This window comes from Heloderma suspectum, chromosome 4, assembly GCF_057233095.1.
Source record: "Heloderma suspectum isolate Gila_16-S chromosome 4, 16-S_ref, whole genome shotgun sequence".
Classification (NCBI taxonomy): Eukaryota; Metazoa; Chordata; class Lepidosauria; order Squamata; family Helodermatidae; genus Heloderma; species Heloderma suspectum.
This window is the reverse complement of record NC_139461.1, coordinates 249,044,998-249,068,038: the sequence shown is the minus strand read 5'-3', so window position 1 is coordinate 249,068,038 and position 23,041 is coordinate 249,044,998. Positions and strand designations below refer to the sequence as shown.

Sequence of the window (23,041 nt, the reverse complement as noted above, 5' to 3'; positions counted from 1 at the left end):
ACACGCTGTAAGTCTGCAATCCTCAGCACACTTACTTGAGAGTAAGGCCCATTGAACTTAATGGGGTGCTCTGAATCAACAGAGGACATTGATTCTGAGCTTGGTGGGGTGGGGGATCAGATCTGTCTCCCTTTGTTGCAGGGAGGCATTTCACCCTCTTCTCCCTCCAGTCGAGAAATGTGCTCAAGCATTTACATGGCAGGCATGTGGTTTGAGAGCAGTGCACTTCTTTGGCACCCTCTGGCGCTGCTGGTGCTGAGTGGGCGGCGCGCTGCTCTGCGGCCAGGATTTGGGCAGTTTGGCAGACCTTGAAGCAAAGGGGGAAATCACCACCGCGGGGGGGAGGGGGGCAGGGTTAGGTGCAGATCTTTTCTTCCGCAGCAAGACTTGAGTGGAGACAGGAGTCACCCTCAAACCATGCGCCCTCCTCTCCTTGCAAGGAAAGGAGAGAGCACAAGCCCTCACGCCTGTCAAATCTGCTGGGTCTCCTTCCCACTCAGGATCTCCCGAGTGCGACAAGCCCATTCTCAATGCCTTCATCATCCTGACCATGCCTGCAACAACTGAAAACAAATGCCCACAGCTGGCTTCTTCCACTATTGGAGAATTTCACAGGGAGGTCATGGCGCTCCTGTTCCATGGGTTGGAAAAACTACCACATCTAAAGAGCCCACAAACCTCCGTGAGAAAGCCATCTCAATAGCAGGATAAAAGCTCTGTGTGAAGAAGCCCTAAGACTGAAATCATATGCGTGAGAAAGCCATCTCAATAGCAGGATAAAAGCTCTGTGTGAAGAAGCCCTAAGACTGAAATCATATGCATGCTGAGTAAGCCCTGTTGTATTCAGTTCTGGGTGAATGTGTATAGGATTGGCCTTTAGTGGGAAATGTGTAGCCCAGGCGCATAATATTAGAGCTGCTAAACGAGCATCCCAGTGACAATCATAATCCAGCTAGAGCCTGGTGTGGGGAACAGGCTTATTGCTGTTTACTCGGTGCCATTTGAAAGCTATGGGTGTTGTGTTTCCCAGAGATTGCTCTATGCAAGTCATGCCGCTGGGAACTGGCAGGTCTTGATTGGACTCTTTATGCAAGCTCATCTTTGTCATCGGATGAAGTGGGTTCTCTGGCCCACAAAAGCTCATAACACCATCAGTGTGTTAGTCCTTAAGGTGCCATAGGTTTCTTTGCTGTTTTTGCTGCTGCAGCAGCAACACAGCTGCCCCTCTGTAATCATTTCACACTGCAATCCTATATGTGTCTACTCAGAAGTAAGCACAATTGAGTTCAATGAGGCTTACTCCCAAGTAGGGATTTAAAGGAATGCAGCCTTAAGGCACAATGTTATGCAAGCCATTTTTAGACAGAAAAAAGTCCTACAGTTCCCAGCATCCCCCAGGCAGCATGGCTGTCTAGGCATGCTGGAAGTTGTAGGACTTTTTCTGTCTAAACATGCAGAGGTTTGCACCCTTAGTCCCTCCCAAGTTGGATCCAGATTTGGTCAAGCTTAAAGTAGACCCATTAAAATCAGTGACTAAGGGTGCAATCCTATGCATGTTTAGGCTCACTGTGATGCCTTTAAAATCTCTCGGATACGAGCCGACTTGGACACTGTCGTGGGGACAGAAACCAACAGTGGGGTGTCCAGCAACTCTGCTTGAACAATTAAACTGGATCATTTTCAGCTTGTGATTCCTGATGATGTGGACAAGCTGCCTGGTTTGGTCAAAAAGACAATTTGCCCTCTCAATCCCTGCCCATCCAGGCTTGTAGTCCAAGGAGGGGAGAGGGTAAAGCAATTTTTGCTGAATATTATTAATGCCTCCCTAAGGGAAGGTAATTTTCCATCATGTCTAAAAGAAGTAATCGTTAGACCGCTTCTGAAGAAGCTTCCCTTGACCCCCTAGACTTCAATAATTATAGGCCAGTAAGTAATCTACCATTTTGGGGCAAGGTAATCGAGAAAGCAGTGTCTCTTCAACTCCAAGCAGTCTTGGATGAAACTGATTATCTGGACCCATTTCAAACCAGCCTCAGGGCAGGATACGGAGTTGAGACTGCCATGGTCGCCTTGGTGGATGATCTTCGCCTGGGAATCAATAGGGGGAGTGCATCCCTGTTGATTCTTTTGGATCTCTCAGTGGCTTTTGATACCATCGACCATGGTACCTTTCTGGATCGCCTTAGGGAGTTGGGGCATTGCTCTGCAGTGGTTCCACTCCTTTCTCTCAGGATGGTTCCAGATGGTGTCGCTTGGGGATAGTTGTTCCTTGAAAAAGGAACTATTATGTGGAGTCCCTCAGGGCTCCATTCTATCCCCGATGCTGTTCAACATCTACATGAAACTGCTGGGAAAGATCATCAGGAGGTTTGGGGCTGAGTGTTATCACTATGCTGATGACACCCAAATCTATTTCTCCTTAACATCTTTATCCAAGGAAGGTATAACTCTCTGAATCACTGCCTGAAGTTGGTAATGGGCTGGATGAGGGAGAACAAGTTGAAATTGAATCCAGGCAAGACAGAGGTGCTCATCGTGAAGGGTCCTAATTCAGGTATTGAGGTGTGACAACCAGTTCTGGATGGGGTTGCACTTCCCCTGAAGGAGCAAGTTTGTAGCTTGGGGGTGCTTCTTGACCCAACCCTGCTCCTGGCATCCCAGGTGGAGGCAACGGTGAGAAGTGCCTGTTATCAACTTCGGCTGATATGCCAGCTACGCCCATTCCTGGAACATGTGGACCTGGTAACGGTGGTGCACGTGTGTCAGGGTGGACACTGAGCCCATAGAATCCCAGAGTAGTTCTGATTCTGAGGTGGAGCAGCTGCTCGTGGGAGAGGAGCGCGTTCATCCCTCCCAGGGCCAACAGCTGGCAGAGATTCCTCCCACCGGCATTCCTGACATAGATAGCGGTCTCAGGAGTGAGAGAGCTTCGGCTATGGGGTGGTACAGAAATAATAATAATGTTTAGACAGAAAAAAGGCCTACAATTCCCTTGGCCTACAACTCCTGTGCTGGCTGGGGCATGCTGGGAGGTGTAGGCCTTTTTTCTGTCTAACCATGCATAGGATTGCGCCTTAAATTAATTTAGTCACAACTAACCTAAGCGCCATTGCTTTTGATGGGCCTACTCTGACTACCCACTGTCTGTGACCATCTACTCAAAGCCTGTTTTGGAATATCTTACTTTCTATACCAAGGCTGGGCAAGTTGTGGCCCTCCAGAAGTTTTGGCCTACAATTCCCATAAAACCTAACACTAGGCTGTGCTGGCTAGGGCTGATAGCAATTGTAGGTGAAACATCTGGAGGGCCGCAAGTTACCCACCCCTACTCTAAACTCATTTAGAGCGCTCATTTCACATGCCAGCAAGGTTATGCTCAAAGTCCTACAAGCTAGGCTTCAGCAGTATGTGAACCAAGAACTACCAGAAGTACAAGCTGGGTTTTGAAGAGGCAGAGGAACTAGAGATCAAATCGCCAACATTCGCTGGATCATGGAGAAAGCAAGAGAATTCCAGAAAAACGTCTATTTCTGCTTCGTTGACTACGCTAAAGCCTTTGATTGTGTGGATCACAACAAACTGTGGCAAATTCTTAAAGAGATGGGAGTACCAGACCACCTTACCTGTCTCCTGAGAAACCTGTACGAGGGTCAAGAAGCAACAGTAAGAACCCGACATCTGACATCATGATAAGATCATGGCATCTGGCCCCATCACTTCCTGGCATATGGAAGGGGAAGAAATGGAAGTAGTGACAGATTTTATTTTCTTGGGCTCCAAGATCACCACAGACAATGACTGTAGCCATGAAATTAAAAGACGTTTGCTCCTTGGGAGGAAAGCTATGGCAAACTTAGACAGCATAGTAAGAAGCAGAGACATCACCTTGCCAACAAAGGTCCGCATAATCAAAGCTTATGGTTTTCCCAGTAGTAATGTATGGCTGTGAGAGCTGGACTATAAGGAAGGCTGAGTGCCGAAGAATCGATGCTTTCAAACTGTGGTGCTGGAGAAGACTCTTACGAGTCCCCTGGACTGCAAGGAGGTCAAATCAGTCAAACCAGACTGAACAACAACACTCTAAACTATTGTAGGGAAAGCAAAATCTTCCATCCAACTTCCTCATTAAGTAGGGTAAACAACAAGCTTATTTTCTGAATTACACCCATCAAAGTGTTTGTTTGTGGTATGAAAACACTTATTTCATAGTACATGAAGCTTGCAGGTTATAGCTGACAAAAAAAAAATGCATGTATGATATGGCACCAAATAAGGGAAGAATAAACGGTGGCTTTAAAGCTAGTTCTCTTGTGCGACTTCTGAACTATGCCACCTACTTTTTGTCAGATGATTTATTCCAAATTTTTAAAAGATCAGTAAAAGATATGTTTAGCCAAGTGGGTTATTACCAATTCTGTTTGTTCCCTTTCTTGTCTTCTTTTTTCATTTCCCATGTGATACATACTGGACCCTTAGCTCAAAGAGGGTCATCTTGCCATTCAGGAAGAAAGTTCTGCGTCTCAATTCTACAACAGACCCCATCTTGTTGGATAGTAGGAACAACTTTGCATGCTTCCAGACACTAGAGGGTGATAGAGAATGTCCTGTAGCTTGATAAGTTCCTATTTCCTGCTCCCTCCCCTTCCTCTTCCTTCTTCTTCCTCTGCAACAAGCTTCATGTGGTCTCTCAGAGAGGAAGCAAATAACCACATCTCATGCCTTCATTTACTTACACTCATGCACCCAGCTTTAAATAGTGTCAGATAGCCTTCTCTGACAATGTATATAAGGGCGCAATCCTATGCATGTTTAGACAGAAAAAGGCCTACAACTCCTAGCATGCACCAGCCAGCCATGCTGGCTGGGGCATGCTGGGAGTTGTAGGCCATTTTTTCAGTCTAAACATGCATAGGATTGCGCCCTAAAAGCATTAATAAAACAAGTTGATTTTAACTTCTTTTAAACTGGCTGTAGCCTGTGTTTATTGCTTACAATACTAAATGCTGTATTGCCACACTTTCTCTGCATAAAGCAACTCTGTTGTAAGTCATACCAGACTTTTCAACACATCTCTCTCATTCATAGAGCACCAGAACATAGAGAGTGGAATGATACCCAAACCCAAAGTAGTCGCAAAGCAGTCTGCCTGTAATGCATTATCATGCTTTGAGATGTTACATTTGGGCATCAGCTATTCCATCCCAACTTATACATTTGTTTGTTGGTGCAACAACTATCATGATTAGGTTTGTGCTGAAACAATCTAAATTTACTTTGTGTGCTGATTTGAGTGTCAATTGAATAGAAAATACAGCACATACGTGTCTGAAAATAAGAAATACAAATGAAACAAATTGATGGGGAAAGCCTCTTTGCTTTGGAAATGTCTGTAATGCCATGAAATGTGGGTGAGAAACCACAAATAAATTTTTATATGTATAAAATGTAACAAGACATGAATAATCTCTGGACAATTTGTTAAAATTAAAGGAAACTCCAATGTTCTTTTCAAAAATAGTGTGCTTAGTGGAAAATGCCCCAAAGTTAACAAAAAATATTAAGTATGAAAAGCAAAAGATGGAATGCTAAGCATTCCAAATATAAAATGGTATTATGGTGCCTTTTCGTTACATCAGCTGCTGACATTACTGCAAGGTACAACAAACAATATAGATATCCATAGATAATTGTTGTTGTTCAGTCGTTAAGTTGTGTCCGACCCTTCGTGACCACATGGACCATAGCACGCCAGGCCTTCCTGTCCTCCGCTGTCTCCCGGAGCGTGCTCAAGTCCATATTCATTGCATCGGTGATGCTATCTAGCCATCTCATCCTCTGCTGTCCCCTTCTCCTTTTGCCTTCAATCTTTCCCAGCATCAGGGTCTTTTCCAGGGAGTTTTGTCTTCGCATTAGGTGGCCAAAATATTGGAGCTTCAGCTTCAGTATCTGTCCTTCCAATGAGCACTCAGGGTTGATTTCCTTTAGGATGGACTGATTTGACCTCCTTGCAGTCCAGGGGACTCGTAAGAGTCTTCTCCAGCACCACGGTTCGAAAGCATCAATTCTTCAGCGCTCAGCCTTCCTTATAGTCCAGCTCTCACAGCTATATGTTACTACTGGGAAAACCATAGCTTTGATTATACGGACCTTTGTTGGCAAGGTGATGTCTCTGCTTCTTACTATGCTGTCTAGGTTTGCCATAGCTTTCCTCCCAAGGAGCAAGCGTCTTTTAATTTCATGGCTACAGTCACCGTCTGCGGTGATCTTGGAGCCCAAGAAAGTAAAATCTGTCACTGCTTCCATTTCTTCCCCTTCTATATGCCAGGAAGTGATGGGGCCAGATGCCATGATCTTCGTTTTTTTAATGTTGAGTTTCAAACCAGCTTTTGCACTCTCCATTTTCACCCTCAACAAGAGGCTCTTTAGATCCACTTCGCTTTCTGCCATTAGGGTGGTATCGTCTGCATATCTAAGGTTGTTGATAATTCTCCTGGCAATCTTAATTCCAACCTGTGATTCATCCAACCCAGCGTTTCTCATGATGAACTCTGCATATAAGTTAAATAAGCAGGGCGACAATATGCAGCCTTGTCGCACTCCTTTCCCAATTTTGAACTAATCGGTTGTTCCATGTTCGGTTCTTACTGTTGCTTCTTGACCTTCGTACAGGTTTCTCAGGAGACAGGTAAGGTGTTCTGGTACTCCCATCTCTTTAAGAATTTGCCACAGTTTGTTGTGATCCACACAATCAAAGACTTTAGCGTAGTCAATGAAGCAGAAATATATGTTTTTCTGGAATTCTCTTGCTTTCCCCATGATCCAGCGAATGTTGGCGATTTGATCTCTAGTTCCTCTGCCTCTTCAAAACCTAGCCTGTACTTCCGGTAGTTCTTGGTTCGCATACTGCTGAAGCCTAGCTTGTAGGATTTTGAGCATCACCTTGCTGGCATGTGAAATGAGCGCAATTGTACGGTAGTTTGAACACCCCTTGGCATTGCCCTTCTTTGGAATTGGAATGTAAACTGACCTTTTCCAGTCTTGTGGCCACTGTTGAGTGTTCCAAATTTGTTGGCATATTGAGTGCAGCACTTCAACAGCATCATCTTTTGGGATCTTAAATAGCTCAGCTGGAATACTGTCATCTCCACTAGCTTTGTTGTTAGTAATGCTTCCTAAGGCCCACTTGACTTCACTCTCGAGGATGTCCGGCTCAAGTTCAGTGACCGCACTATCATGGCTATCAGGGACATTCAGATCTTTCCTGTATAGTTCTTCTGTGTATTCTGTATATTCTTTCCACCTCTTCTTAATCTCATCTGCTTCTGTTAGGTCCCTGCCTTCTTTGTCCTTTATCATGCCTGCCTTTGCACAAAATGTTCCCTTGAGTCTTTCCCATTCTATTGCTTTATTTGATTTCTTTGCATTGTTCATTTAAGAAGGCCTCCTTGCCTCTCCTTGCTATTCTCTGGAACTCTGCATTCAGTTGGATATATCTTCCCCTTTCTCCTTTGCTTTTCGCTTCCCTTCTTTCCTCAGCTACTTGTAAAGCCTCCTCAGACAGCCACTTGGCTTTCTTGCATTTCTTTTTCTTTGGGATGGATTTCTGAACAATGTTACGGACCTCCGTCCATAGTTCCTCAGGCACTCTGTCTATCAGGTCTAATCCCTTACATCTATTCCTCACCTCCACTGTATATTCATAAGGGATATGATTTAGTTCATACCTGAATGGTTTAGTGGTTTTCCCTACGTTCTTCAATTTAAGCCAAAATTTTGCAACAAGAAGCTCATGATCTGAGCCACAGTCAGCTCCAGGTCTTGTTTTGACTGACTGTATAGATCTTCTCCATCTTTGGCTGCAAAGGACATAATCAATCTGATTTCGATATTGACCATCTGGTGATGTCCATGTGTAGAGTCGCCTCTTGTGCTGTTGGAAAAGAGTGTTTGCTATGATCAGCGTGTTCTCTTGACAGAACTCTATTAGCCTTTGTCCTGCTTCATTTTGTACACCAAGGCCATGCTTGCCTGTTACCCCGGTGATTTCTGGACTTCCTACTTTAGCATTCCAATCCCCTATGATGAAGAGGACATCTTTTTTTGGTGTTAGTTCTAGAAGGTGTTGTACGTCTTCATAGAACCGATCAACCTCAGCTTCTTCGGCATCAGTGGTTGGGGCATAGACTTGAATTACTGTGACGTTGAATGGTTTGCCTTGGAGTCGTACTGAGATCATTCTATCGTTTCTGAGATTGTAGCCCAGTACTGCTTTTCCCACCCTTTTGTTGATAGTGAGTGCTACTCCATTTCTTCTAAGGGATTCTTGCCCACAGTAATCGATATAATGGTCACCTGAATTAAATTCGCCCATGCTTGTCCATTTTAGTTCGCTGATTCCCAAGATGTCAATGTTCAATCTTGCATCTCATGTTTGACCACCTCCAGCTTATCTTGATTCATTGACCTTACATTCCAGGTTCCTAAACAATATTGTTCTTTACAGCATCAGACTTTCTTTTCACCACCAGACACATCCACAGCTGAGTGTCCTTTCCGCTTTGGCCCAGCTGCTTCACTCTTTCTGGCACTACTTGGAAATTCCCTCTGCTCTTCCCCAGTAGTATATTGGACACCTTCCAACCTGAGGGGCTCATCTGCCGGTGTCCTATCTTTTAGCCTTGTGATACGTTCCATGGGGTTTTCTTGGCAAGAATACTGGAGTGGGTTGCCATTTCCTTCTCCAGTAGACCACATTTTGTCAGAACTCTCCACCATGACTGTCCGTCTTGGGTGGCCCTACACGGCATAGCTTATGGCTTCACTGAGTTACGCAAGCCCCTTCGCCACAACAAGGCAGTGATCCATGAAGGGGCCATAGATAATTACTCCAGAACTAAACCTATGCTGAGAGTGATACCTTTTTTATCAGATGTTCTTAAGAACCTGGATAAAATTGAGAATCTCTTTTTAAAGGCTACCTTAAAAGTATGGGAACTATGGTATAAAAGCATAGCACTGTTCCTGTTTTTGCTCATGCCAACACTGGACCGTCCCCATTTTAAGATGCAAATGGCCTCTGGAGGGGTATCCAAAATATCCTATGGTCCCTGAGACGTTGTCCCAGGGACCATAAGATTGCTGTTAAAAACAAAACTGAAGGACTAAAAAACCTGGGAAAATAATTTTTTAAAAAATCTTCACCTGGTGCCACAAAGACCACCCTGTAGGCACTTGGCATGCTTCTCTGGGAGGGCTTTTCACAGCTGGGGTGCCACTACTGGAAAGGCCCCAAACCTGGCCCCAGACAGGCCTTGTTGTTGTTTATTCGTTCAGTTGCTTCCGACTCTTCGTGACTTCATGGACCAGCCCACGCCATAGCTTCCTGTCAGCCGTCGCCACCCCCAGCTCCCCCAAGGTCGAGCCCATCACCTGCAGAGTATCATCCATCTATCTTGCCCTTGGTCGGCCCCTTTTCCCTTTGCCTTCCACTTTCCCTAGCATCAGTATCTTCTCCAGGGTATCCTGTCTTCTCATGATGTGGCCAAAGTACTTCAGTTTTGCCTTTAATATCATTCCCTCAAGTCAGCAGTCTGGCTTTATTTCCTGGAGTATGGACTGGTTTGATCTTCTTGCAGTCCAAGGCACTCTCAGAATTTTCCTCCAGCACCACAGTTCAAAAGCATCTATCTTCCTTCGCTCAGCCTTCCTTAGGGTCCCGCTCTCACAGCCATGGGTTACTACGGGGAATACCATTGCTTTAACTATGAGGACTTTGTTGTCAGTGTGATGTCTCTGCTCTTAACTATTTTATCAAGATTTGTCGTTGCTGTCCTCCCAAGAAGTAAACGTCTTCTGATTTCCTGGCTGCAGTCAGCGTCTGCAGTAATCTTTGCGCCTAGAAATACAAAGTCTGTCACTGCCTCCACGTTTTCTCCCTCTATTTGCCAGTTATCAATCAAGCTGGTTGCCATAATCTTGGTTTTTTTGAGGTTTAACTGCAACCCAGCTTTTGCACTTTCTTCTTTCACCGTCATCATAAGGTTCCTCAGCTCCTCCTCGCTTTCAGACATCAAAGTGGTATCATCTGCATATCTGAGATTGTTAATGTTTCTTCCAGCCATTTTAACTCCAGCCTTGGCTTCATCAAGCCCAGCATGTCGGATGATGTGTTCTGCGTACAGGTTGAACAGGTAGGGTGAGAGTATACAACCCTGCCATACTCCTCCTTTTCCAATCTTAAACCAGTCCGTTGTTCTGTGGTCTGTTCTTACCGTTGCTACTTGGTCGTTATACAGATTCCTCAGGAGGCAGACGAGATGACTTGGTATCCCCATACCACCAAGAACTTGCCACAATTTGTTATGATCCACACAGTCAAAGGCTTTAGAACAGCCAATAAAAAAGAAATAGATGTTTTTCTGAAACTCCCTGGCTTTCTCCATTATCCAGTGGATATTGGCAATTTGGTCTCTAGTTCCTCTGCCTTTTCTAAACCCAGCTTGTACATCTGGCAATTCTCGTTCCATGAATTGCTGGAGTCTACCTTGCAAGATCTTGAGCATTACTTTACTGGCATGTGAAATAAGTGCCACTATTCGACAGTTTGAACATTCTTTGGTGCTTCCCTTTTTTGGTATGGGGATATAAGTTGATTTTTTCCAATCTGGTGGCCATTCTTGTGTTTTCCAAATTTGCTGGCATATGGCATGCATCACCTTGACAGCAGCATCTTGCAAGATTTTAAACAGTTCAGCTGGGATACCATCATCTCCTGCTGCCTTGTTATTAGCAATGCTTCTTAAGGCCCATTCAACCTCACTCTCCAGAATGTCTGGCTCTGGCTCACTGACCACACCATCAAATCTATCCCCGATATTATTATCCTTCCTATACAGATCTTCTGTATATTCTTGCCACCTTTTCTTGATCTCTTCTGCTTCTGTTAGGTCCTTGCCATCTTTGTTTTTGATCATACCCATTTTTGCCTGGAATTTACCTCCGATGTTTCTAATTTTCTGGAAGAGGTCTCTTGTCCTTCCTATTCTATTATCTTCTTCCGCTTCCGCGCATTGCTTGTTTAAAAATAATTCCTTATCTCTTCTGGCTAACCTCTGGAATTTTGCATTTAATTGGACATATCTCCCCCTATCACTGTTGCCTTTTGCTTTCCTTCTTTCTTGGGCTGCTTCCAGTGTCTCAGCAGACAGCCATCTTGCCTTCTTGGTTTTCTTTTTCTTTGGGACGTTTTTTGTTGCCGCCTCCTGAACAATGTTGTGATAGTTCTTCCATAGTTCTTCCAGGACCCTATCTACTAAATCTAGTCCCTTAAATCTATTCTTCACCTCCACTGCATATTCATGAGGAATATTTGTGAGCTCATATCTAACTGATCTGTGGGTCTTCCCTATTCTCTTTAGTCTGATTCTAAATTGTGCAATAAGAAGTTCGTGATCTAAACTACTATCAGCTCCAGGTCTTGTTTTTACCAACTGCATAGATGTCCACCACTTATGGCTACAAAGGATGTAGTCAATCTGATTTCGGTGTCGACCGTCTGGTGAAGTCCATGTATAAAGTCGTCTCTTAGGTTGTTGGAAGAGAGTGTTTGTTATGCACAGTGAGTTGTCTCGGCAAAATTCTATCAGCCTATGTCCTGCTTCATTTTGTTCTCCCAGACAATGCTTGCCTGTAATTCCAGGTGTCGTTTGACTACCCACATTAGCATTCCAGTCTCCTATAATGAAAATAACAACTTTTTTTGGTGTACTATCCAGTAGGTGCTGCAGATCCTCATAGAACTGATCTACTTCTGCTTCTTCAGCATCTGTGGTTGGGGTGTATATTTGGATCACTGTGATGTTAAATGGCTTACCCTGAATTCGAATTGACATCATTCTGTCATTTTTTGGATTGTATCCAAGTACTGCTTCAGCCACTTTATTATTAAAGTGGCTAATTATTATTATTATATATTATTATTATGAAGGCTACTCCATTTCTTGTCCACAGTAGTAGATCTGGTGGTCATTTGATGTGAAGTGGCCCATTCCAGTCCATTTCAGTTCACTGACACCCAAAATGTCTATATTTAATCTTGACATCGCCCCAATAACCACATCCAATTTGCCCTGGCTCATAGATCTTACATTCCAGGTTCCTATGGTGTGTTGATCTTTAGAACATCGGATTCGTTGTTCACCACCAGCACCATCGGCCGCTAGCCGTCCTTTCGGCTTTGAGCTAGCTGCGTCATCACATCTGGGGCTAGTTGAACTTATCCTCTGTTCCTCCCCAGTAGCATTTTGACCATCTTCCGACCTGGGAGTCCCATCTTCCAGTGGTATACCGACATATCTCTAGTTGTACTGATCCATTTAGTTTTTATGGCAAGAATACTGGGGTGGGTTGCTGTTTCCTTCCCCAGGGATCGTATTTAGTCTGACCTCTCTGCCATGACCTTCCCGTCTTGGGTGTCCTTTCATGGTTTAGCTCATGACATCATTGAGGTGCTCAAGCTCCAGCACCACGACAACGTAAAAATCTCCTTTGTTGAAGAGACGGGCCTTGCTACTTGTCAATGATGGGGGGCGGGGGTAGGCGGAGAGAGAGAGAGAGACAAGAACTGCGTATCCTTATGCCAGCTATAGCACGGCTGGAAATGGCAAAGCAATGGGAAATTACGCGAGAATTTGCCCTCAACAGGTGGTACAAGACTATTGCTCTCATGGAGAAACTGACAAAACAACTGTAAAGTCACCAACTAAAAAAAAACAAAAACGATGGAATCCCTTTATTATGTATGTTAACAGAGAAAGTACACAAATGAAACTGCCAGTTACTGATGGAATGTTGTGGAAAGATATTCCGGGTTCATAGCTGAGGCAATGGGATTAGCAGGTACCTGATGGAAAAAGTTGCAGTGCTTGATCAAGTACTGCCTGCACTGATTTTTTTATTGTTATGTTTTACTAGTGATCAAATCTTAATTTTTTTAAAAGAAAGAAACTAGTGTTCTTGTTCAGCTCCCATTCATTTGTATGGGGCTGAGTGGTTTGATGGGGTATCCGTGTCAAAGAACAGAAATCAGAGGCAAGTCGAATTAGCAAAAAAACTGCCTTTGTTACTTTGATTAATTTTGTGTGCATTTAAAAACCATAAGTAATAGAACAAGTCTTTGTGTTGCTTCAGACATCTTCCTTCCAGACAAGTAGAGAACACAATGTTGTATTAAAACTTAAGGAACGGTCTTGTAGCATTCTTCCACACCCGAAATGCGGCATCAAAATAAGGCTCCGTTGCCGCGGGGGTGGTCAGAGGGGCTTATGAAGAACAGAAAACTGATTTGTTTGTTTTGCCTTCGGCTCATCCACAGTCCAGAAAGCCTGAAGTTGGCTCTTTAATTCAAGAGTTCATCGAGGCCATACACGAGGTCTCCAGAAGATGGCGCGCCCCTTTTCATCCTCTCCTCTCTATTGTTCGCTCGGTTGCCTCGGCTCTCTGTTAGCCTAGTTCGTGTTGCTCTGTTGGGAATTTGCAGCTCGGCGGGTTTCATTCACCCACAGCTACCTTCCAGAAGAGACTCATTCCTGTAGCTGCTGCTTGGATTTTAATGCCAGATGCACGAGGATTAGCAGATCGCCCCGAGGAGCTATCCTGGAATTATCACAGGCGGCGGCGGCGGCGGCGGCCACCAGGAGAGCGGAGAGAGAGAAAGACACAGAGAGAGGAAGAGGCATTGTGGAAGAGAGGCGCTCAGGCAAAATAATAGTACTGCTGCAACAGACCAGGGAATTGCTGTGCAAACACCAGGTAAGAAACTGACTAGCAGCGTGGAGTGGCTCAGTTGTGTGCATTCCTGAAATTGACTAGAAAGGCATTGGCGTAGATGTATGAGACCGAGAGAGTGGAGTTAACAAATCTCCCTTTTAGAACTTGGAAATAAGGGAAGGATGGGAGGAAATGCCTCTTCCACTGCAGCCCCAGCCTTGTGCAGTAAAAGCCACGAACAGCAGGTTGCAGGCATGGAGGCTGATCCCAGCTTGCAGAAGAATGTTTTAGAAGCGGGATCCTACTCAGTTCCTTGAATAATCCCTCTTCCCCCGGTCGCTGCGATATCGTTTCTTTTTAAAGCTAAAGGTGGCTTTAGTTTAATCTTTCCCTTGGGGGTAAGATTTTTCTGTGGCTTTCACAACATGTGCTCGGCGGTAAGGGGTCGCCTTGGAAATACTTGCTTTGCATTCCATCTCCTTACAAAGCGACGAGTTCTCGCTCCCTCTCCCCAAAGTGGGGAGACGGGACCACAAAAGGGGCAGCAGGGGGGGCGGGTGAGGGAAGAGAAATCCAGTACCTCGGACATGGACAGCAGTAACGCTCTTCTGCTGGATTTTTCCGAGCTGTCTGAGCACAGTATATTTCTGACCAGCACTTTCCTGAAAGTTGTCATCTTCCCTTTCCCTCCGCTCCCTGCCCCACAACCAAATAAATGTCTGCGGAATGGATAAGACCTCCCGATGCTTGCATGGGAATGCACAGTTGGGGCTTTCCGTTCCTAGAGGTGCATTTGTGTTGTTCGATTCACAGGGGCGATAGGTTTGGTTTCTACAAAATGCCTGAGAGCAAGAAATCCTGTCATCCCATGGGATACCCGTTGTCATAAACATCAGCATTGTTACCATTATTTCTTTGTCTAGTGTGTGTGTGTGTGTGTTGTATTGTGCTCTCTACATCATGAATATGTATTTTAAAAGCCCAGATCTTTCATTCAGGAAATCCATAAGGAGCTTATGATTTCTATGTGTCGACTGGTTTTTATGTAATCTATAGGAATCTTACTATAATCCTGGTTAAAATGATGAACAGCAGAGGCAAAATCCTTAAATGGAAGGGTATTCCTATTTTTCTTTTTAGTGGGTGGGTGTGGGGGGAGCCCTTGACCTACTAAGAAAAGAGTGATGCTTTTGGGACCAGACACAGGGCTGTTTGCGACTCATATCTATCTATGTAGAATTATTTCTAGGCCGCTTTTAAGGGTGAACCCTCTCAAGGCAGTGTACAAGATAAAAACCACAGAACATGGATGGATTAAAAAAAAAATCCATCAAAAACTTGTTTCCTTTGTGCCATCCATTCTAGCCTTTTTTGTTTTTTCCCCCAGGACACTAAATGCAAAGCAAATAAACATAAATTAAAACCAACTTTTAAAACTGGGCTTGGAAAAGAGGCTCTGCATTTAATGAGCTGATGAAAAAGCCCATGACTTTGTGCTAAAACAGGCAGTTTTAAAAAGTTCTTTCCCATATTAGCAATAAAAAGGGATCCACATCAAAGCAAAGAATTCCTCATCACTTGTAACTTCAGTAGCCCTGTATTTCAGCGCTGCATTGTGTCTGTCTTGTATGATGCCAAATTGAAGCAGCATCTACAGATGTGCTTCTTATACTCTTCCTTATAGTGGCAGTAGAAAGGGATATGATCCCATTGCAGCAAAACACATTGCTAACATACGTGTTCATTTGATACTGGCTTAAAAATGAATCATTTGTCACACTATGTGTTACGTGCTAACCTGCAATGCATTTCTATTCCCTCCTCCTTAATGACACAGGTATGCGTTCCTTTAAGCGTATAAGCAATCCCACCAAATGGAATGAGTCTATCCTTGATAGGGCTGTTGGAATCATTGGAAGCTTTGCTTCCGAAGATTTTCCGTGGCCTTTAGAGAAGGCTGATAGCATTAGTATCCATGCATTTTTTTTTTCCGTTTTAAATTCAACCAGGGGAGATTTATCTGCATTGAAATCTGATTGGCAGGGGAGGGTGCCCAGCTTAGCTAGCAAAGCTGTATAGGTCAGGGCTCATTAGCTGCATTACCATGGATTTGTACAAAACAAAATACATAGCATGGATGGGATCAGGCTGAATAGTCACATGTGTTCCAGGAGAAAGTAGCAGGCCTTTGGCCTAAAGCTGAGATACATTCCAATGCCAGGATAGCAAGCAGCCACTAAAGCTCCATGACATTGTGAGTTTAGATGAAAGTATGCTGTACAAAGAATATATTGTTGGATGGATACCGAGAACTATGATAGGCTACCCGCATTCTACATGACAGGCCCTATTTCACTGACTATTTGTCTCCTTTGGGGAAGGGCCACAGCTCCATTGTAGAGCATGTGCTTTTCATGCATAAGGTCCCAGGTTCAATCCCCAGCATCTCCAGGTAGGGCTGGGAAAGAGCCCCTGTCTGGAACCTGGAGAGCTGCTGCCACTCAGTGTGTAGACAATATTGAGCTAGATGGATCAATGGACTGACTCAGTGTAAGGCCATTTCCTTTGTACTAAAAGCATAACTGGGGGAGTAGGTGTGGTGGTGAATGTGAAGGAGGTCCACAGCTGCTCACTAAAAATAACCACAGAATAACTTCTTTAGACATGGCGTGGGAAATAATGCCACTGATTCTGCCCGTGAGGGAGTGCTTCTGCTTGTAGGGTGTTTGAATGGACAATGTTAGTACCTGATCCAGTATATTTATTCAGCAGCCACCTGTCAATAGAGGTGGGATGCCCAGCTTGGTATTGGGGATAGCAGAAACGGAACATTCATGATCCAAGGGATCAATTTATGGATTTTAAAGAACACAACAACTGTAACCTGCCTACTGTTTCTAATGCAGGGCATGACCCCAAAAATATTTGCCTAGGAATACATAGGCCCTGTGAACCAGTGCCTCAGTGACGTTGCACTTGCAAAGAATTAGAGTTCACTCCCATTTATGATGAAAGAGACGAGAAAGCACATGAAATAGAAAGCACCATTTCTCGCATGGCAAGGGCTATCCCTCCTACACCTCCCTGCTGAAGTGCCTTGAGCATCCTTATTTCCACCAGGCAGTAAGTCTTTTCTTGTAGCCTGGAATCAGTATGTTTACAGCTGAATTGAAGTCTGTGTTTGCAAAACACAGGAGCGTGTGACTTTAGGACAGGGCTTGTCATTCCAGCTGATTTTTTGTTTGTTTTTTGGTGCTATTTCCTGCCACAGAAACTTACCTTGATCCCATGTTGCTGCCTTGTCCATGTTATGTGTTTTTAGGTGAAGATTGGAAGCATGTGGCTATGCTGCCTTGAGTGCTGATGTAGCCAATAAAGGTTATGTCGAGGGAGAATGAGCACTCCAATTTGGATGGTCCCTCTTTGGACTTGGGACCAACTCACTCAAAGAACAGTTTGTTTTCTCCAGGTCACTGTGTGTACAATTGCAAGGAGATGCTTTAATGCAGCCTTCCCTAAGGTGGCGCCCTCCAGGCGTTTTGGACTACAACTCCCATCAGCCCCAGACAGCATGTTCAGGGACAATGGGCATTGCAATCCAAAATGCCTGGAGGTCACCACATTGCAGAAGGCTGCTTAGCACAAAGCAGCCACTTATACAGGTGCAGCTCCTGTCACTTCTGTGTTTGCGGCCATTTCTTTTCAAGCCACTGAGATTGCCTCAGTGGCTGGGCTCTCCTTGTGGCCAAAACAAGGATGGAGAAAATAAGTGTAGTTTGTTTATGTGAACAGAACCTAAGATGCTACTTGACAGGGATTGTGAGGGAACTAAGTGAGCAACCTTTTCCACAACCTCACTGCAGGCTGAACATTAATCTGGCTCTGCAGCAGAGAGCAATCAGAAAACAGCTTGGCTGTGCAACCAGCAATAAGGTTTGTTAAAGTTGCCATGTGGCCAGGGGCAATTTGGTTAGTTGAAATGACCATTAGTCATATACAAAAACGTAAAGCCACAAAATGCTAAAAGACAGTTGGGCATGGGAGCCATACCACAGAAGCACAAAAGGCACTTGATTTCTGCAAGCTGATTATATGTTAACTATCAGATGTGTTTGTCAAACATGAATACCTTAACACAGATGTCCTCCAGCTTATCAGTGATCAGAGAGACTGGGATCCAGTGCTATTGACTGCAGTGCGCTGATACAGTCACACCTGTTCCTTTAGATTGTACTAATGTGTTACGTTACATGTACGTGTATGCAAATGCTCTTGCTCCTTTGGCTCCTGATAGTTAAGAACCAGATTTTCAGGATTTCTTAGCAGGTGGAGCATGCTGTGCTCAGCTGGAAAAAATGCCCATTATTTCAGTGCTTTGAACTTAGGGCAAAATCAGGATTTGACTGCTACTGTCATTGCTGAACAGTTAGATGCCTGATCATGAGCTCCTGTGCAAACCTGCCCAGTTTTATGTCTTTGCTGCAGAGAAGCAACTGCCCATGTATGCAGAGTGAATTGTCATGCACGGTCAGTGTGTTCTGCAGAACTGAAACTTCTGCATAGGAAATGAAAGGCTGGGTAGAATTTGCCTCTGTTTGGCAAAGCTTTAGGATGTGCTACGCCAGGTAGTGTAGGAGCCAAGAGATAGCTGTGCAGAGCAGTGAAGCCTGCAAATTAAATTTGTTTAGCCGGGCAGTGCTGACATAGATGAGTCAATGTCTGTCACACCTCAGATCTTCCAGGTCTGACTGTGATACTGGGTGCATGGAGCTGGCATGTTTCAGTACAAATGGGAGCTGCACAGTATGTGGCGAATTCTGCAGCAGATGCTAATATGTACCACTGTAATAGGGGCGCACAACTTTTTTGGCCCTAAGGGCCACACCCAACATTGGCGGGGGCGGGCGGAAGCCATACATGCATGTACACACATGGACGTGTACACACACAGACACGCACACATGTTCTGCCCCCACATGCATATATCTCCCCTCCTTGCCTGCCGAGATCTAGAGATCACTGGGTGGGGGGGAGGTAAAAGCCTCTCCCTGAGTGATCACCATTGAGGTGGCTGTTTCTTTGCTGCTGCTAGCAACGAGAAAACACTGATCTCAGTAGCCAGGGGAAAGTGGGTGGGGCTATGCTGGCTTCAGGGGCCACACAGCCACTTGCAGCCCCAGGGTTGTGCACCCTTGCGTTATAAGTACCTGCTCCACATTCTAAGCAGGAATGTAAGACTGCAAGAGTGCAGCGCAGGAGAAGACGGGAAGCTCTTGGTAGAGGCTTCCTCCTCCTGCGAATGAAACTGAATATGCTGTGTCTCCAGGCCTCACTCCTGGAGTACAGCACAACATTGCCCTGACAGCTGTACAAGCACAACTCATTAATACAAGATCAGAGCCATTCCTCCCTGTCCTCTTCCCCCTCCCCTCCCCTCCCCCCCTCCAGCTATGATCACACCTTTTCCTGTTTTCTCTACTCTTTACACTCACTTCAGAGCCCTTGCAAGGAGGCAGAAGGCACACATTCTGAGGAAATCACAATGAAACAGATGGCATGAGTCTTGTAATGGAGATGTTTTCCCCATAAACTGAACGGGGGGGGGGGGTATTTGAATTTTCTGGGGGGCAGAGCAAGAGTTCAGGCATGAGTCCAAGACGCTCCATGTTGATAGGGGCCCTTGTATTTGGGCAGCACTGAGACCTACCTCAAGGAGAGGACGCTGCCAGCGCCAACCCCGACCACCTTCTTCTGGCACTCTTCTGTGGTCCTGCTGAGTTTTGTTTTTAAAGTTTCACTGCAGCCTATGATGGTGGTACCCTGAGCCTCACTGCTTAATGCTGCCACCACAAATATCTGTTACTCTGCTTGGCTAAGGCTATCTTTTAGCTTTGTGCCACCACCTATAGCAGTGACAAAGTAAGAGTTATCTGTGGTTTCCACCTGCCATTTTGATTTCCACATAATTTCCCTGATGTTGCATCAGGACTGTCATGGGAAAAACAAAATGGCAGATGTAGGCTGCCGACACCTCTTGCTATGCCACTGGCATGGGTTAAAAAGTAAGCTTGGCCTGGGTCACTGATATCTGTGGCACCAGTAAATTGTTTCTTTAAAAAGCTGTCAGACTGCAGAGGAGGGGAGCAGAGAGAGGGCCAGGACAGGTATCAGCAGTACCTGCACCCCCTCTCCCAGATGCTGGGGCCCCAACATCTGTTTGAGGATGTTGGGTGCTGACACTGTGCCTGGGTGAGACCCTTTGCCTTTGGTGGATGGAGATTCAGGCTATATGGCACCATAGTAAAAAATGATACATTACTTTATCATTTAAAAACTATGATAATTGCATTAGATGTAATTAACAATTTAATTAAAGTTAGACACTTCTCTTGTTTTCTTATAATTTGCACAACTCTGTTAATGAACTTCTCGAATGGAGTGTGTTCATTTTCAGTGCCTGCTTGTGCATTCCTCAGCTGATTTACTTATTCATGTAAAGGACCTAATAAAAACTAATAAAAGATCAGGCAGAAGACAGCTTCTTTTGGAACATACAGTTCTATTCAGTGATGAGGAAGGACCACTGAACTGTAGTTGTTCTGTTTGGAAGTAGCCAGAGATGAATTCCAACTTTGTTCATTCCAGGGAACACAGTACCAAGATCAAGTTAAATTGATTCCAGGGCAATTTGATTCTAGGGAGTGGGGAGGGCGAGTGTATACCCCCCTAGCAGAGCGTAGGGAATTCCCTGGTTATATCCTCTACAAGATGTCATGTAAAGAACAATAATATAAACCTCCATTCATGCTATCAAGCATGCTCTATCTCTGCCTTCCCCTACATGGTGCCCTCCAGATGTTTGGGACTATAATGCCCAGCATTGCTCACCATTGCCATGCTAGCTAGGTCTGATGGGAGTTGAAGTCCAACATCTCTAGAAGGCACCAGGTTGGGGAAGGCTCCTCTATCTATTGCCTTAGTTATTTGTTTCTGAAACTTGACCCTTGGCCACTGAAGGCTCATCTAAGCACTGGCCAAATATGGAGATATTGGTACTGCTGCATGAGACCCTTCCACCTCTAACAATGGGGGTGCTGGTACTCCATATACATCTTGCCTGCTGCACTCATTGGGTTTCCATGTCACAGTCACGCAGATTGCGTGCTGTGTATTCCTTCGGCACATAGGTTCTCTTCTGGCAGCCTGATCCCCCATGCAGCAACCACCACTGGAAAGTATTAATCATAACACCTACACACTCTCTAGCTGTTGTTCTGATACAAGTGAAAATAGGTGAACGTGCTTTATACAATGCCCGGAACAGCAGCCACAGTAGACTGCAGAAGCGAAAAGGCAAAGTGTACCAGGGCACTGTGGAGATTAGTTGGCATATTGTGTCACGAGCAGCTTTCGTGGGCAGCAGCCTGTATCAGATACATGAAGGAGAAGTGTTGTTTTGCTCAATGTTAAAGAGTCACTCTTCATAGCAGGCCTTCCTCAGAGCTAGGACTTGTGGGTGGGGTGTCTCAGGAGACTGCGTGTATAGGCAATCTCCTGGGCTACCCTTCCCATGCCAGTGTAGTGTAGTGGTGAGAGTGACGGACTGGGAGCCGGGAGATCCGGGTTCTAGTCCCCACTTGGCCATGGAAGCTCACTGGGTGACTTTGGGCCAGTCACAGACTCTCAGCCCAACCTACCTCACAGGGTTGTTGTTGTGAGGATACAACGGTGAGGAGGAGGATAATGTAAGCCGCCTTGAGTTCCTTGCGAGAGGGAGAAAGGTGGGGTATAAATGCAATAAATAAATAAATAAATAAATAAATAAATGCCTGGTTCTGAGGAAGGACCCCTCAGAGCCAGACATTTTCACCTTGAAGGCTGTCTGAAGAGCTGCGCCAGTTGCTTCATTCAACTACGCAGCTCACGGCAGTAACGGTAAGGGGGTGGGCACGATGAGGCGGTGGTGGTAAAGGGTAGGGGGTTAGGCATGATATGGAATAGGGAAGGGGGGAACATGCCCTGGCAGCAGGACAAGGAAGGGGGTGGGGGGAACAACATGGAAAGGGGGTGCGACGCCGTGATGGCACATTCACTCTCTTGCCTCAGGCGGCAGGAGAATTTGTACTGGCCCTGCTTATGGGAAATGGTAGGAAAGACATGGTAAGTGGTACAGATGATATATGCTGGAGATATGAGAGTAGTATATTGTATATCTTTTTATATTGCCCAAACGTGAAGATCTTTTGGGAAAGGATACTGGAAAATGTCAATGAAATAACAAGACATAATCTGACTTCAGATCCATTCGTTGTTCTTTTTGGATATGTGAAGAATGAGGTACCTCAGGCTGTTCAGGAAATGATCATGAATTTGCTAATGGCTGCTAGAATTGCAATTAGTTATGAATTGAAGCAAACAGACATTCCATCAATAATAGAATGGATGATGTGGGTCTGGAAACTGGTGCTGATGTTGAAACAAGAAAACATTATTAGAATTGAAGAGAGGAGCCAGGGGAACAAATGGTTTATTGAAAGATGGACTACTGTTGTTATGTTTTGGAATAGTAAAGTGCAGGACAAGGTGCAACCTTATGATTTATTGGGACACTGTAATGAGGGAAGGGTATGTAAAGTTATGCGGTGATGTAGAGCATTTTTACCCCACTCTTCAGCCAAAAAAGGCTCCCAGAGTGTGTTACAAAGGTTAATATTTGACAGTTATAGGAGCTTTTGCATCAGATCTGTTTCCTTGAACTGAGCAGCAAAGGTTGCTCTGCCCCCCAATCCATGGCGTCCAGTTTGCATATAATGTAGTTGGTTTGCTAGGTATGCAAATCAGGCACATTAATTGGGCACTTCCTAGTACAAACTACTTTGTGTTTGCTTGTGGCACAAAGTTTCCACAAAATTTGGGGAAGGAATTGTGGAAAGCCATGCTAGGAAAGAAGAGTGGTCTTTCTCATCTGTTCTGCCTTCCTTTCTTCTCTGAATCTGAGGCCCCATCTACATGAGCCATTTACTCCGAGGCTGCTGCGATCCGAGGACCTTCAGGACATATGATGCAGTTGCCTCTTTGCAGCCTAACCGTGGTTTTCAGAGGGAAAATGCAGATTTTCGCAGAGGCATTTTGTTGCAATTTTTTTAGCTTGCTGCAGGTTTACCGCAGTTGCTGAGCTGTCTGTCCCTTCCTTGAACTGACTTTGCAGTTTGTGGTGGGCGTGGGGCAGGCGTGCTTAGTGATTGCGTCACTCTGTGATGCCTTTTCACTCCTC

The 23,041-nt window shown here is 45.0% G+C and overlaps 1 protein-coding gene across 1 annotated transcript in view; it reads left to right on the top strand.

The window, feature by feature from the left end:
• The first annotated feature begins 13,491 nt into the window (after positions 1–13,491).
• The window catches only part of PIK3C2B (phosphatidylinositol-4-phosphate 3-kinase catalytic subunit type 2 beta), a 138,701-nt gene continuing 129,151 nt past the window's right edge, over positions 13,492–23,041 (top strand). Inside the window, exon 1 of the mRNA XM_084853231.1 lies at positions 13,492–13,809. The gene's annotated coding sequence lies outside the window, so the exon portion shown is untranslated. The remainder of the gene's footprint in view (positions 13,810–23,041) is intronic.